At 36.4% G+C, this 13,473-nt stretch overlaps 2 protein-coding genes across 7 annotated transcripts in view; both read right to left on the bottom strand.

The window, feature by feature from the left end:
• LOC131679245 (dual 3',5'-cyclic-AMP and -GMP phosphodiesterase 11) overlaps positions 1 to 13,473 on the bottom strand; it is a 422,056-nt gene that overhangs the window by 379,553 nt on the left and 29,030 nt on the right. For 2 of the 6 annotated variants that reach the window (XM_058959935.1, XM_058959934.1), the window contains exon 1: positions 8,923 to 9,270. The exons of 2 other annotated variants lie outside the window; for them this stretch is intronic. The gene's annotated coding sequence lies outside the window, so the exon portion shown is untranslated. Of the gene's footprint in view, positions 1 to 8,922; positions 9,271 to 13,473 lie in introns of those variants that run through there. 2 more of the 6 variants (XM_058959933.1, XM_058959932.1) reach the window with 1 other exon arrangement.
• The window catches only part of LOC131679674 (uncharacterized), a 67,204-nt gene that overhangs the window by 45,786 nt on the left and 7,945 nt on the right, over positions 1 to 13,473 (bottom strand). The window lies entirely within an intron of this gene.

Raw genomic sequence — 13,473 nt, 5'->3', positions numbered from 1 at the left:
TTTCGATGTATTGGTAGGATCTCTATGAAAATTTGAGAAAAAATCTCAATGAGTTGTACTTTCAAATAAAGCAATTTTTTTTCGATTTTCTGAAAAATAAAAAGGTATATAACCCCTTAAATCTGGCATATTTAATTTCATGTTTTATGAGAATACCACAGAGCCTTAAGCATTAAAGTTGATAGTGTTTTTCTCGAAACATTTTTTTAATCGCTTTTGGGCTGCATTACCAAATACTTTCTTGTGACTAATTCAGGTTGAAAACAATTATTTTCCAAAATGTACGTCGTTTTAACTAGATATTCGATTAGTATAGTGCTAACCTTTATCCTTAATATTCAGAAGAGCACGAGTTCGAGCCGGATCATTATCGTTAATAGTCTCGATAATGCTGTTCTACTTTCTATAGAACATTGGTCATGTATTCCCTTTGGTCATAGTTCTACATTGACCCTTCCATCACAGAACAAACGTCCATCTCAAGCGTAAAAGTTATTTAAATCATAAAGGCATATTCCAAGGTAGTTGGGATATCACCACTAGGTGCGTTTCAGTCATCATTTCGTATAGTAAGTTAGACTGGCTGAACTGACAGCTGATCACATAAAGCTTTTAAAAATGTCGACAAAATAATACTAATAGGGAATTAGTATTAATTCCCAATTAATTGGGACAGGCTACTGTGGTGGAGCTAGTGTTTTTTCGTTCAAAGGTTCAAATGTTTGAGCTTGTTTAAATCAAGTGGAATTTTTGTGTGAGAACTCGCCATTACTAGAAATATGCATATTTTTAGAGATAACTGTGCAAAACATGATCGAATGAAGCCTATGCAAAAGGCATGTCGAATGATATGTTGTTAATATGCGGGCGGCAATTGGATTGCGGTAATATCACTGCATTTTAAAAAAGTGTTGAATAATTATTCATTTATTTTGTATAACCATATATTCACTATTTTAACGAAATTCAACATGTCCGTCAAAGTTCTTTTTAGAATGAAACTGTTATGAATAAAATCAACTTTTGTGATTTTTATTAATAAAATGTAGTTTATTTTAAAACAAATACCTTTGAAACAAGGTAAAATACGCTTATTTCTCTAAATATTAGCATAGCCCCAAACTCCTACGAAATGTAGCGGTATTTCATCATTTTACATACAAAAACGTTCTTCCGCAGCAATTAATATTACAACTTTTGCTTTATTTATCCTTCAGGTAATTGAAAAAATGGAGCAAAAATGTAATAACGAAGACTTCATATCAAGAAGACTGGCAACTCTGTCCAGAATCTGGAGAATGTAACAGCAACGCCACATGCGGGTAAAGGTGGTACTTCCCATAGTGATGCACACATACATAGGGGAACATGGGAAGACTTGACCAAGTTTTTATTTAAACCTGCATAAATCTTTAAAAACGTTTTCAATCCTTCCAAAGTCATTATGATATAATGTGAAAAGGTATTGTGCGTGCTCATGATTTTTGCGGAATTTTTATTTTACTTTTTAAAAAGTTATAAAAGTTTTTCTGAGATCGTTTTTTTTTTTGGGTCAAGTCTCCTCACAGCGGGGAGACTTGATCAAGTCCTGGGGTGACTTGTCCAAGAGAAGTTTGAAAAATCAGAGCAAAAAATAATAACATAAATCATACTGATATCCTTTTCTCCATATTGTCGAGGTCCTTAGGTAGCAGTAAAAAATATAAAAGGGTTACATTTTATAAATTTCGACTGTATTTAATGCATTTCCTTTTAAGGATTAACTGTGCTGCTTACATTGCATATGCACACGTCATGAAATCAGCCATATTACTACTAACTTTGTTTATTAGTCCTAAAAGATATAGACTGATGTTTGATGTGGGATTTTTTTGTGACGTGATAAACTAACAGTAGGTACGACAGCATAGTAAATATCAGAAAAAAATCATCTTTCTTTGGCTTATTGCCACTTGGTCAAGTCTCCCCATAAAATCTTGGTCAACTCTCCCCAGCATTAGTTATTGCGTTCAATGTTGTACAAATTTTAGTAAGACGGCGCCGGTGGTTGAGTGATCAGCGTGACCGCCACTCATTCCAATTTGCCTGGGTTCAATTCCAGCCGAGGTCGTTGAGATTTTTCTGAGGTGAAAAAATCTGTGCTCACGTCTTCCTTCGGAAGGGAAGTAAAGCCGTTGGTCCCCGGTCTATGAGTTTGGTAGATCGATATCTAGTCCAGATAGTGAAGTCACCTCTCTGGACTCGGTAAAGAAGAAGTGATCCAACTTCTATACTCTTACTAACAAAAATATACTCCTCCTGTGATACTTGTGGAGTGCGCAATAGTATATACGGCCTCTAGCAAAAGCAAGTATCGGACTAACCATTCCTTCCCTTTCCTTCCGCGATCTACGTTTGGGCCTGGCCGGCGCCAGTATTGATCAATATTTTAGGATTACCAGGAGTTGCACATTGAAAGATGTTTCGCTACTCCCAAGCATAATTATCAACTGCTTCTCTGTGCAATTTCAGCTACTCCAGGTCGATAACGGAGTAGCAGACAGGGGTGGTTTCACAAGCACAAGCTCAAGCTCTCAATTTTGTACAAATTTTAGTAATAACTATTTCAATGTTCCAATTTATGTAAAATCATTTCATTTAACGCAAATTTATTAAATACGGAATATTTTCTAAAAGGAAAGAATTTTGCATTCCAAACTTTTAAAATTAGCTTAAGGGACCGAAACAAGTATAAAAATATTTTTAAATTTTTTTAAGAACCTAGTAGAATACGTAATAGCCAATAATAGAACTCTGCGCTTGGTCAAGTCTCCCCATGTTCCCTATGCACTTTTACATTAAACTTCCTACCTTCAGACAATAGAGGTGCTGTAACCTCTGTTGCTTCCCGTTTGTATGGGGGAAGGAGAGAGATATCAGTCTTCTTAATATGTAGTCTTCGGTAATAGGTAATGAAATTCCATTTTTTTTCAATTTTCACATTTCAATGATTTTGACACATGAAAATAAAATGTATGTTTTCCGCATTTGCATAGTAAAAAATCACCTTTCATTCTTAAAGGAATTTTACTTAAAAAAATTAAATGTGAAACACCAGTACTTCTATATAGTAGCGCATATATCCCAATACAATTTTATATGAATTTCATCAATAAGAACGACGCCGTATTTGACGAAAAAAAATCATTCTACACATTCTACCTAATCAGAAAGCTATCCAATCTCAAAGTACAAAGGTACAAAATTATTGAACATTAATATTGGCCCCCTCCATATATTCGACACTTTTATACAGTTCCCCCGAACTCGTTTGGTGTGATGAACATAATGACATTCTTTGGGTTGGTTTTAAGTCTAAACATCTAAGTCTAATCATCTCTAATTGCTTCAAATTATACAAAATTCACAGCTCAAAAAATGACATTGAAGACGATTCATAATTCCTCAATTCCAAGAAGAATCAGAAGAAGTGTTGCTTTTTAAATTGGATTTAAGTATGGAATTTAATTGTTTTTCAAAAATCTAATAATTTCGTCTGTTTGGATTATGCATTTTATGTATTTGGAATGGTTAATTTGTATAATTTTACTTAGAAGTATAAAATAAACAGACTCCAAAATATGTAGTAAAAATAACAGTACAAAATTACAATATTTTTGAAGTGCGGTTGCGGTAATACTGCGCGGTGAAATCTCATTTCCCGCACCGCATCTGCGGGAAAAAGTGTCTCACTGCACCACGCATTTTGCGGCGCAGATGCGATAAATACCGCGCGGTTGCGGTGATTACCGCGACCGCGACGAACACTAGTTGTTAACGTTAAAATGAAGCAGTATAGGTAAATGAATCGTTAAAATAAAATTCGAAATTGTGGGAACATGTTAAAATCTTATCTTTCGCAAGAATTTTGAGTAATTGTAAACCAGTAAGGGTGGGCGAAAATTTATTTTTTCGCAAATTGTCGGAACGAAACGAAACGAAATTTTTCGCAAACTTTGCGAAACGAAACGTTAAGAAAAATTTCGTTCAAGTTCGCAAATTTCGCGGGAATTTTGCGAAATGTTTTGCCTGTTTCGCATAGTTTGCGAATTTTTTCGAGTTTTATCAAAATTCAATTAATTTTAGAGGTGTATAATAGGGTGTCTCAAAATGACATCATGTTAAAAAAGTCGTCGGACTCACTTCTTAAATGAAAGGTTAGGGTATTAGGAGCACTTTCTTCTTCGGAGTGAATTCGCTAAAATGCTCCCTACTGGTGGCGAATTTTAATCTTTTGAAAAAATGGGTGGATTTTGGGTAAAATTTCAAATGCATGCCTCTAGAAGTGCTCCTGAACAACCTTAGATTTTTTTTCAGCACTTTTTTTATTTTCTGAAGGTCCTAATGAAGAAGTTTGGTTAGTTAGTTTGTACAAATTTTGAATTATAAGAGCGCCAGAGCCATTAAAACTTGGTAAAAATTGAAACTTTTGGTGTTTTTCAGTAATTTTTCTTCAAAACTGGGTATCTACAAAATTTTAAAAGTATAGAAAACAGTTTATATAGTTGAGCCGAATAAAGGGCCGTAATTTTGTTGAAGAAAGAGTATAGCTATGGCTAATGGGGTATGAGTTATTTAAATTTTTGTTAAATAACCTTTTGACATTTTATGATATTCATCAAAAATAACACTGTTCTACAAAATAAAACAACTTAAGTGTGCTTAGTCCGCATATTATTTTTTGGAAAATAGAATGAAAATGATGAAAAATGGCGTTTTTCGCTTGTCTCTAGTACATCAGAATCGGTTTTTATGAGCATTTGACGATTTTTTTTAAAATTATTTTGTACTAATAGCACCCTAGCGGTTTTGAAAATCACTAAAATCAAACCAAATATGTCGAGTTAATGTCAAGTTATGGCGTATATTTGAAGGCTTAATTGATTGGCGTATTCGCATTTTATATATAATGTCATATTTCCATGTTAGGAACTTTAAAGTAGAGAAAAATTCAGAAGTGTGAGGTGAGTGTTGAAAAACTGATATTTACTGTTTAGATCACATAATCACGAAATTCCGAAATTTGGGGTAAATATCCTCGAAAAAGTTTTATAACAGAATACAGCGCATATGCTGACACAATTTTGTTGAAGATTCCTCCTAGAAGTAATTATGGAGAATTAACTTTTCAAAAAACGACATTTTTTGAAAACTGAAAACGTCATTTTTCATCATTTTCCTTCTATTTTCCGAAAAACAATGTGTGGTCAAAGCACATTTGAACTGATTTACTTTTCGGAACAGCATTATTTTTAATGAATTGCTAAAAATGTCAAAGATTAAAACTTAAATAATTCATACCCCATTAGCCGTAGCTATACACTTTCTTCAGCAAAATTACGCCCTTTATTCGGCTCCACTATATAAAGTGTTTTCTATACTTTTAAAATTTTGTAGATACCCAGTTTTGAAGAAAAACTACTGAAAAACACCAAAAATTTCAATTTTTACTAAGTTTTAATGGCTCTGCCGCTCTTATAATTCAAAATTTGTACAAACTAACTAACCAATTTTCTTCATTTGTATCTCCAGAAAAATAAAAAAAGTGCTAAAAAAATCTATGACAGTGCAAGACCACTTCAACAGGCAAAAATTTGAAATTTTATCAAAAATCGGCCCATTTTTCAAAAAATCCAAATTTGCCACCAGTAGGAAGTAGTGCTCATGATACCTAACCTTTCATTTAAGAAGTGAGCCCGATGACTTTTTTAACATGATGCCATTTTGGGACACCCTAGTGAATAACTGTTTCTTGGTTAAATCGATTTTACACAAAGATGATAACAATTTATTTATTGAAAAGTGAACCGATGCAGCCGGAGTTATTCTCAATTCTTAAAGCCGACTTGCGATGACTGGACAGATTCCGATAACTGATCGGAGCAACGATTTACCTGATATGTCTTGCGCATGGTGCACTAATGAAAAATTTATTCAAAGTACAGCTTACTCATTTTATACAATTATATCACAGAGAAAATTCGTCCATCTTAAGCGCTTATGGCCTATTTAAAGGTAATTGAGATATCTGCTACCAGGTTGACTAATTTACAAATTTAATAACACTAGTTTGCAAATTTTGGGGTAAGCTAAAATAAGAAAAAAGTTTTCAAAATCGACTTTGCTTCGATTAACACGGAAACAATACCTTTAAAAAAAAACGCTTTTGAGATTTTTTTGAAAAGCTTTGGGTCGTCAATATTTCGTATAAAAAATCCGATGAAACAAGTAGGGTATGGTGGGGCAAATCCGACCGTTGGGTAAACCCAACCCCCTCTGTTATCGAAAATCGGAAGCACTACGCGAACTAATATCAATGTTGTCGGGTAGAGCATCGAAAATAATCATAATGGTGGCATGACAGCAGTTTATTAGTCTACATTGAGATGCTCAAACGACAATAAGTGTGTTTTTAAAACTTTTGATTTGATTTTTGTGCACCATTGATTTCAAGATATTTCTGCTTGTTAAAGTGATTGCATAAAAATATAAGTGGATTTAAGTTCTTTTTTTAAGTCCTACAAAGTGCATAGATGAATTTAATCCAACTTTTCTCGTATTTTTTTTTAATCGCGTCGTAATGAAAAATGTTGCGGTGGAGCAAATCCGACCTCTAAATAGTGGGGTAAATCCGACCGCTTTTTTTGCTAAGAAAATGTTTATTTATCAATTTGAAAAATATTTTTATTATTATTTATTATTTTTTGCGCAATGGTTCGTAATTACAAACTAAATACAGAAACCTGTGATGAATATAGTATTCATCGAGCAATTGCTCCTATGCAAATGGGAATATTTTTACGTGCTACTGCTCGTGATTTTAACATTCCCAGATTGACATTGAATTCCATTTTCGTCATCTTACAGTTCAATAACATAACATTCATCGATTTATCTTTGAACAACCATAAAATTTGGGTAATATCTGTACTAAATCAACCAAAAACATAGGCGGTCGGGTTTACCCCACCATTTTTGAAAACAGCAAAAATGAACGTTTTCGCAAAACGCTTGTATCTCCAAATTTTCTAAAGATACGAATAAAATGCTATACACAAAAAGTTGTTCAGAAGTCTAATCTTTAATTTGGTATATAAAACGACTTGATCCGATGTAAAATAAGCATTTTACAGCCAAAACTATTTACTAGGCCGTATTTGCCCCACCTTACCCTATAATTTTTGATAAGTCTTATGTTTTTGTATTTCCACTGTGGTCGCTTGTAACTCTTTATGGGATTTTTTTGTTATTGCTTTGAAGTTTATTGATTGTATTGATCGGGCAATTTTCACGCGAGATAATGACTAATTGGATATTGCGAAAGAATTTTGTTTTAGTGTTTAGTGACCTAAAATGGGCCTAGGACAGATTAGTATAATGAATGATACATATTTGCTGTCTTCGGAAAATATGAATAACACATGATGAAATAATTTCTTGGAATCCTCTATTTCTAGGTCTTGCATCTGTAATAAAAGTTCCAGTAGAAATTTTCCACAACATGCCCTTTAAACCTAATCTTTTTATGCCAAGAAATTTTATTTTGTGCATTTGGAGTTATTATTTGCGAAAAAGGTAGATTTTTCGAGTTTATTTTTTATAATCTAACAATTGTTACCCGAAAACGAATACTTGTTTCGTCATTAAAATTACATTGACGAGCATACGTTTTAAAAAAATACATCTTGAGCCTCAAACAAGGCTTAGATCGGGGCGGGTATAGCGTAGTTGGCCTTGTACGCTACTCACCTGTGTTCGTGTCCCAATCACGTACATAGAGTTAGAACTTTTTCTAGCCCGTAAAAGAGGCAAATGACTAAGGTTAAAACCACTATAATCGAAACAAAAAAGGCTTAGATGTAACAGTGCAGAATTCGCTTGACCGCAAACTCAATGAGTTATAGTTTGCTTCTGTGGCCCAGTAAGCCTTGGGCTAACTAGAAAAGAGATAATTGCTCCAATAATGTATGTATATGGCTTTTCCTAACTATTTTTACAAATATGCAGTCACACATTTTTGAAAAATGTGTGTAATCTCCGATTGCTTACCATGAGTTAAAAACATGTTTCATAATCTAAGCCTACTTTACAAAAGTATTAAAAAGAATTAACTTTCCTTATACCAAAAGTTTTTTGAAAAAATTCGCAATAGTTCGCAAACGTTTTCGTCAAAATAGAATTTCTTGTTGCGAATAACTTCTACTATTAAAATTTCGTTTCGAATCGTTAAGAGAATACGGAACAGTTATTCGTTTCGTTTCGTACCGCATAGACCAGAATCGCGTTTCGCCCACCTCTATAAAACCAGACTCTGATTCACCTTACCCAGTCGACTTTTTACTCCTCAACTCGATTAAATTTGTTTAAACCATCCGCAGTTTCCATCCACTTTGTTCCCCACAACCCACACCGCCGACGAGAACAATGCGGCACCACCGACCGGTTCCGCACTGGTTTGTTTTCATTTTCAGCCCGGTCGTGTTAGTGTCGACTGGCACTTTTTTATCGCGTTTGTTTTTATTTTTTCTTCCATTCATTCACACCCATACACCACGAGCGGCGGAGAGCTGGCAGCTAGGCGGCCCTGATGGTTCTTCAAATGTGTAACGCAGCGCAAAAACCAAAACCAAAACTGATCTTGACCAACGTCGCCGCTGCTATGGGACGCACACCAAGCACGTCGGGCACCACCCAATACACTGGCGCACGTGCGTCGCGATGTCGTCTGCGCACTAAATATCACCACTACAGCACCGTAACGGCACCGTTTCCCTGGCTCACACGGACGCCCTCCTGCTCTGCTTGCTGCTGCTGCTGCTTCGGATGTGACGGGATTTTCTGCGCTGGGTACCGTGATTGATTGGCAAGTAGCGGAAAACTCACGCTCGGAATTTATTCCGCTATGCCGACGACACTAACCAGTAAGTAGAATTAATCTCACATCGATATCCGAGTGCAATTACGCAAACTGTCGCGAGGTACCGCGAACGCGGCGCCGACCGTAGGTTGACAAATTCCTCTCACTTGACACTATCGATTGCACAAATTTCTGCGAAAAATCGAATTCGGCTAAAACACACGCACGCTTCGATGATCGTACACCGCACCAAATTGACACTGGATAGCGACTTTTCCAATCGTCTAGAGGATATTTTCTACGCGGAAGGACAGAACGCTCCAGTCAGCGAAATTACAGATCACAGACTGCGATGTGTGCAGCTCCCGACTCGACTGTCACTTTTGTAGCGTTGCGTAGTGTAGCCGAGTGGTGAGCACTACACGTAGGTAGAGGACAACTCAGTGCAGGCTGCACACAGAGACAGCCGCCATAAGCGGGTGAGCGATCTTCACTGATTCACTGTTCTCCCGGAGGAATGCATGCGCGCTTTAGGTGTCACAAGTGCAGTAGATATGTACTTGTAGGTAGGGTAGGTAAACTTGCGATCGCCGTTGACGTTAGTGCGGCCGCGAGACTGTTCCGCAAGATCAATGTTTATCTTTCTTGGGAAGTGAAGAAGAAAGAGTGAATCATTTGAAGCTGCGGATGTATTCATGAAAATTAAATATCTAAAATTAACAACATCCAAAACGACAAGTGTCTCAATTATCAACTATGGACATAACACAATGAAATCATGTTCAATTTACAATAAATAGTTAAAAAGTATGGTATATACATATATTAAATAGATCGAAGGAAAAAATTCTCAAAATTTAGATGTCTTTCCAGAAAATGAAAACTTTGCACTCGCGGAAATTTTCTATTAAATTTTGCGATGGATAGTGTTAGTCTACTCAGGCGATTTTCATACAAATTTGTAATATTTGAACATTTTCCCACATTACCATTGAAAATTGAGCGAGTGACAGTATATCTCCGAAGGCACCTCGAACATTAGGCGATTTAACAAATCGTCCTAAAACATTGCACAGACCTTGCGTCGCATTATTCCCCAGGAGATTTTTTCCAAAATTATTGTTTTATTATTACATTTCTTATAAAATAAATGTATAGGATTCGCTCCAACTTTTTCCGAGGCCCGAAGGGTCGAGTCTCATATACCAAACTACTCAGTTCGATAAATTGGGACAATGTCTGTCCGTCTGTACACTAGGGTTACCAGACGGGCTAAGAGCAAAATAAGGACATCCTGACTCTTGACCTAGGCTAACAAATGTTGCTCATCTGCATTGAAATTTGTATGGATATTTGGAAAGACGACACATACTGGATGAAGGGTCTGTTAAACCCTTAATTTGTTCTACGAAAGCGAATGTCGATGTTGATTCGAGATTGCAATAAATCGGAAATGAAAACTGGTTCCGAAACATCTCAGCGTACAGACAGGAGATCACAGTCTTTCTTCTGACCTCGCACTCATATTGCGAGGATGAAACCTGCGTATCCATGATTTGGCCCCGCCCACAAAGGAAGATTACATCAAACGAATCATGTCGCAATATGGAGAAGTAGAATCTATTACGAATGACACCTGGAGAAATTTTTTCACCGGCATTCCCAACGAAAACGAACAAATTTGCTCTGACTAGCTTCAATGCGTTGAATATAATTTTGGTTATAAGTTGCTCTACATTGCCGTCTTCGAGTGTAAAACGGACCAAAACACAATATTGTACTTTTAAACAATGTATATTCGTAAATCGTTAAGTTCTTAGTTACTTTAAAAATGAATCCTAGCAGCTTAGAGGCCTTAGAATTAGTGTACTCAAGGTGGTGTTTAAAGTTTAGTACGGGATCTAGGTAAACGAGTCTCGTTTGAGAACGATTTGTGAAATATTGTAGTCGAAATTAACTTTCGAACTGAATACTTGGGAGCATTTAACATCATCGTATTGGCATAGAACCAATTGGTGAAAACATCCAACTGGGACTGCAAGAAATCTGCGTCTTTAGCATTCCTGATAAGGTGAAATAGTTTGAAGTCGTTAGCAAACGAAAGTTTCATGTACTTCAGCAAATAGTTTAAGTCATTTAAATAGAGCAAAAATATGAATGGTCCGAGATGACTATCCTGAGAAATAGAACCCTGTGCTAGAAAATGAGAGCTGTTCAAAATGTTATGGTTTGAATTAGAGGACAAAATCATTTTTTCAGCCAACACTCAACGGGATATGAAACAAGCTTTAGTTTGAAACATTACTTCAATCAATAAACTTTGTCAATGCTTTTGAATCATTAATCTGAACATTCGAAATCAAATGTACTGTAGCGAAGTGATCAACTAAAATGGCGAATAAGATGTTTCATTCGCTTGGAAGAACTTAATCTGATTGATTTCAAATATACCATTGACTAAAACTAAGGTCATTTGAAGTAAAATTAAGGACACTTTTTAAAATCATAGAAATTGAGGACATGTCTTTTTAAATAAGGACGGTTGGTAACCCTAATGTACACTAGAGTGACAGGAAAAATGACCCCTATCGGCCCACCCCTGAATCGATTCCTAGTCCCACCAGGAGTACTTGCACCAAATTTGAAGCAAATCTCTCTTCTATGAAAAGTTAGTGTTGGCGTTCTCTATGCCCTTTTACAGGTGGAACTAAAATTTTCTAACCAAAACATAACTCATATTATTTACAACAATTGTTATAAACATACTATTCAACTAAATCTAATCATAATTTCACAAAAATATATAATTCGCGAGACTCGAGTACTAATACACAACCATGCACTGCTAGGCCTTATGCAAAATTAACTCACACATCACTTTGTTAAATGTTTAATAACTTAAATTATCTTTCTTATTTTCAAATACGATGCATACAGTGCCACCTAGCGGTGAAAATACGAACTAGTGGGTTTTCTCCATGTAAATTTTTGAAAAATCCCATACAAACTTCAGGCACGTTGGTCCGGTAGTTAGGCTTGTGCGATTTGCTTCAAATGTACTACTGGTAGGGCTAGAAATCGACTCAGGGGTGGGCCGATTGAGTTTTCAAAAGTTCATCATTTCTCTGTCTAATGTACACTGATGTCACACTATCTCAGCAACGGTTGAACCGATCTTAACGAGTGAAATTTCGTGTAAAATTTCGTGCCAAATCCTGTTGAAAATTCCGTGCTCAATTCCGAGTGAAATTTCGAGCCGAATTCCGTGCGAAATTTCGTGCGAAATTCCATGCGAAATTCCGTGCGAAATTCTGTGTGAAGTTCCGTGTGAAATTTCGTGCTAAATTCCGCGCGAAATTTCGTTCGAAATTCCATGCAAATTTCCGTGCAAAATTTCGCTCGAAATTCCGTGTGAAATTTCGTGCGAAATTCCGTGAAAAATTCCGATTGAAATTCCGTGCAAAATTACGTGCGAAATTCTGTGCGAAATTCCGTGCGAAATTCCATTCGAAATTCCGTGCGAAGTTCCGTGCGAAATTTCGTGTGATATTCCGAAATTTCGGTCAAAATTAAGTGCGAATTTCCGTGCGAAGTTTCGCTCGAAATTTCTTGTAAAACTTCGTTTGAAATTCAATGGGAAATTCCGTGTGAAATTAGGTGCGAAATTTCGTCCGAAATTCCGTGCGAAGTTCCGTGTGAAATTTTGTGCAAAATTTCGGTCGAAATTCCGTGAGAGATTGAATGTGAAATTTCGGTCAAAATTTCGCACGGAATTTAGCGTGAAATTTCGCACGGAAATTTTCTGAGGAATTTCACACGAAATTCTGAATCTCGCGCGGAATTTTGCGCGAAATTTCACACAGAATTTCGCACCGAATTTTTCACGGAATTTTTCGCGGGATTTCGCACGTAATTTCGCGCGAAATTTTACACAGAATTTCGCACAGAATCTCGCACGGAATTTCGAACGGAATTTTTCACGGAATTTCGCACGGAATTTCGCGCGGAATTTCGCACGGAATTTCGTACGGAATTTTGCGCGAAACTTCGCACGAATTTTCGCGAGGAATTTTGCGAAGTTTTGCGCGGAGTTTCGCACAGAATATCGAACGGAATTTCGCACGGAATTTAGCGTGAAATTTCGCACGAAAATTTCCTGAGGAATTTCACACGAAATTCTGAATCTCGCGCGGAATTTTGCACGAAATTTCAGACAGAATTTCGCACGGAATTTCGCACGGAATTTTTCGCGGAATTTCGCACGCAATTTCGCGCGGAATTACAAGCGGAATTTCGCGCGAAATTTTACACAGAATTTCGCACGGAATTGCGAACGGAATTTTTCACGGAATTTCGCACGGAAATTTCACGCGAAATTCTGAATCTCGCGCGGAATTTTGCGCAAAATTTCACATAGAATTTCGCACGGAATTTCGCACGGAATTTTTCACGGAATTTCGGGCGGAATTTCACGCGGAATTTCGTACGGAATTTTGCGCGAAACATCGCACGAATTTTTGCACGGAATTTCGCGAGGAATTTTGCGAAGAATATCGAACGGAATTTCGCACGGAATT

This window comes from Topomyia yanbarensis, chromosome 2 (assembly GCF_030247195.1).
Source record: "Topomyia yanbarensis strain Yona2022 chromosome 2, ASM3024719v1, whole genome shotgun sequence".
Lineage (NCBI taxonomy): Eukaryota > Metazoa > Arthropoda > Insecta > Diptera > Culicidae > Topomyia > Topomyia yanbarensis.
This window is presented reverse-complemented; position numbering and strand designations above follow the sequence as displayed.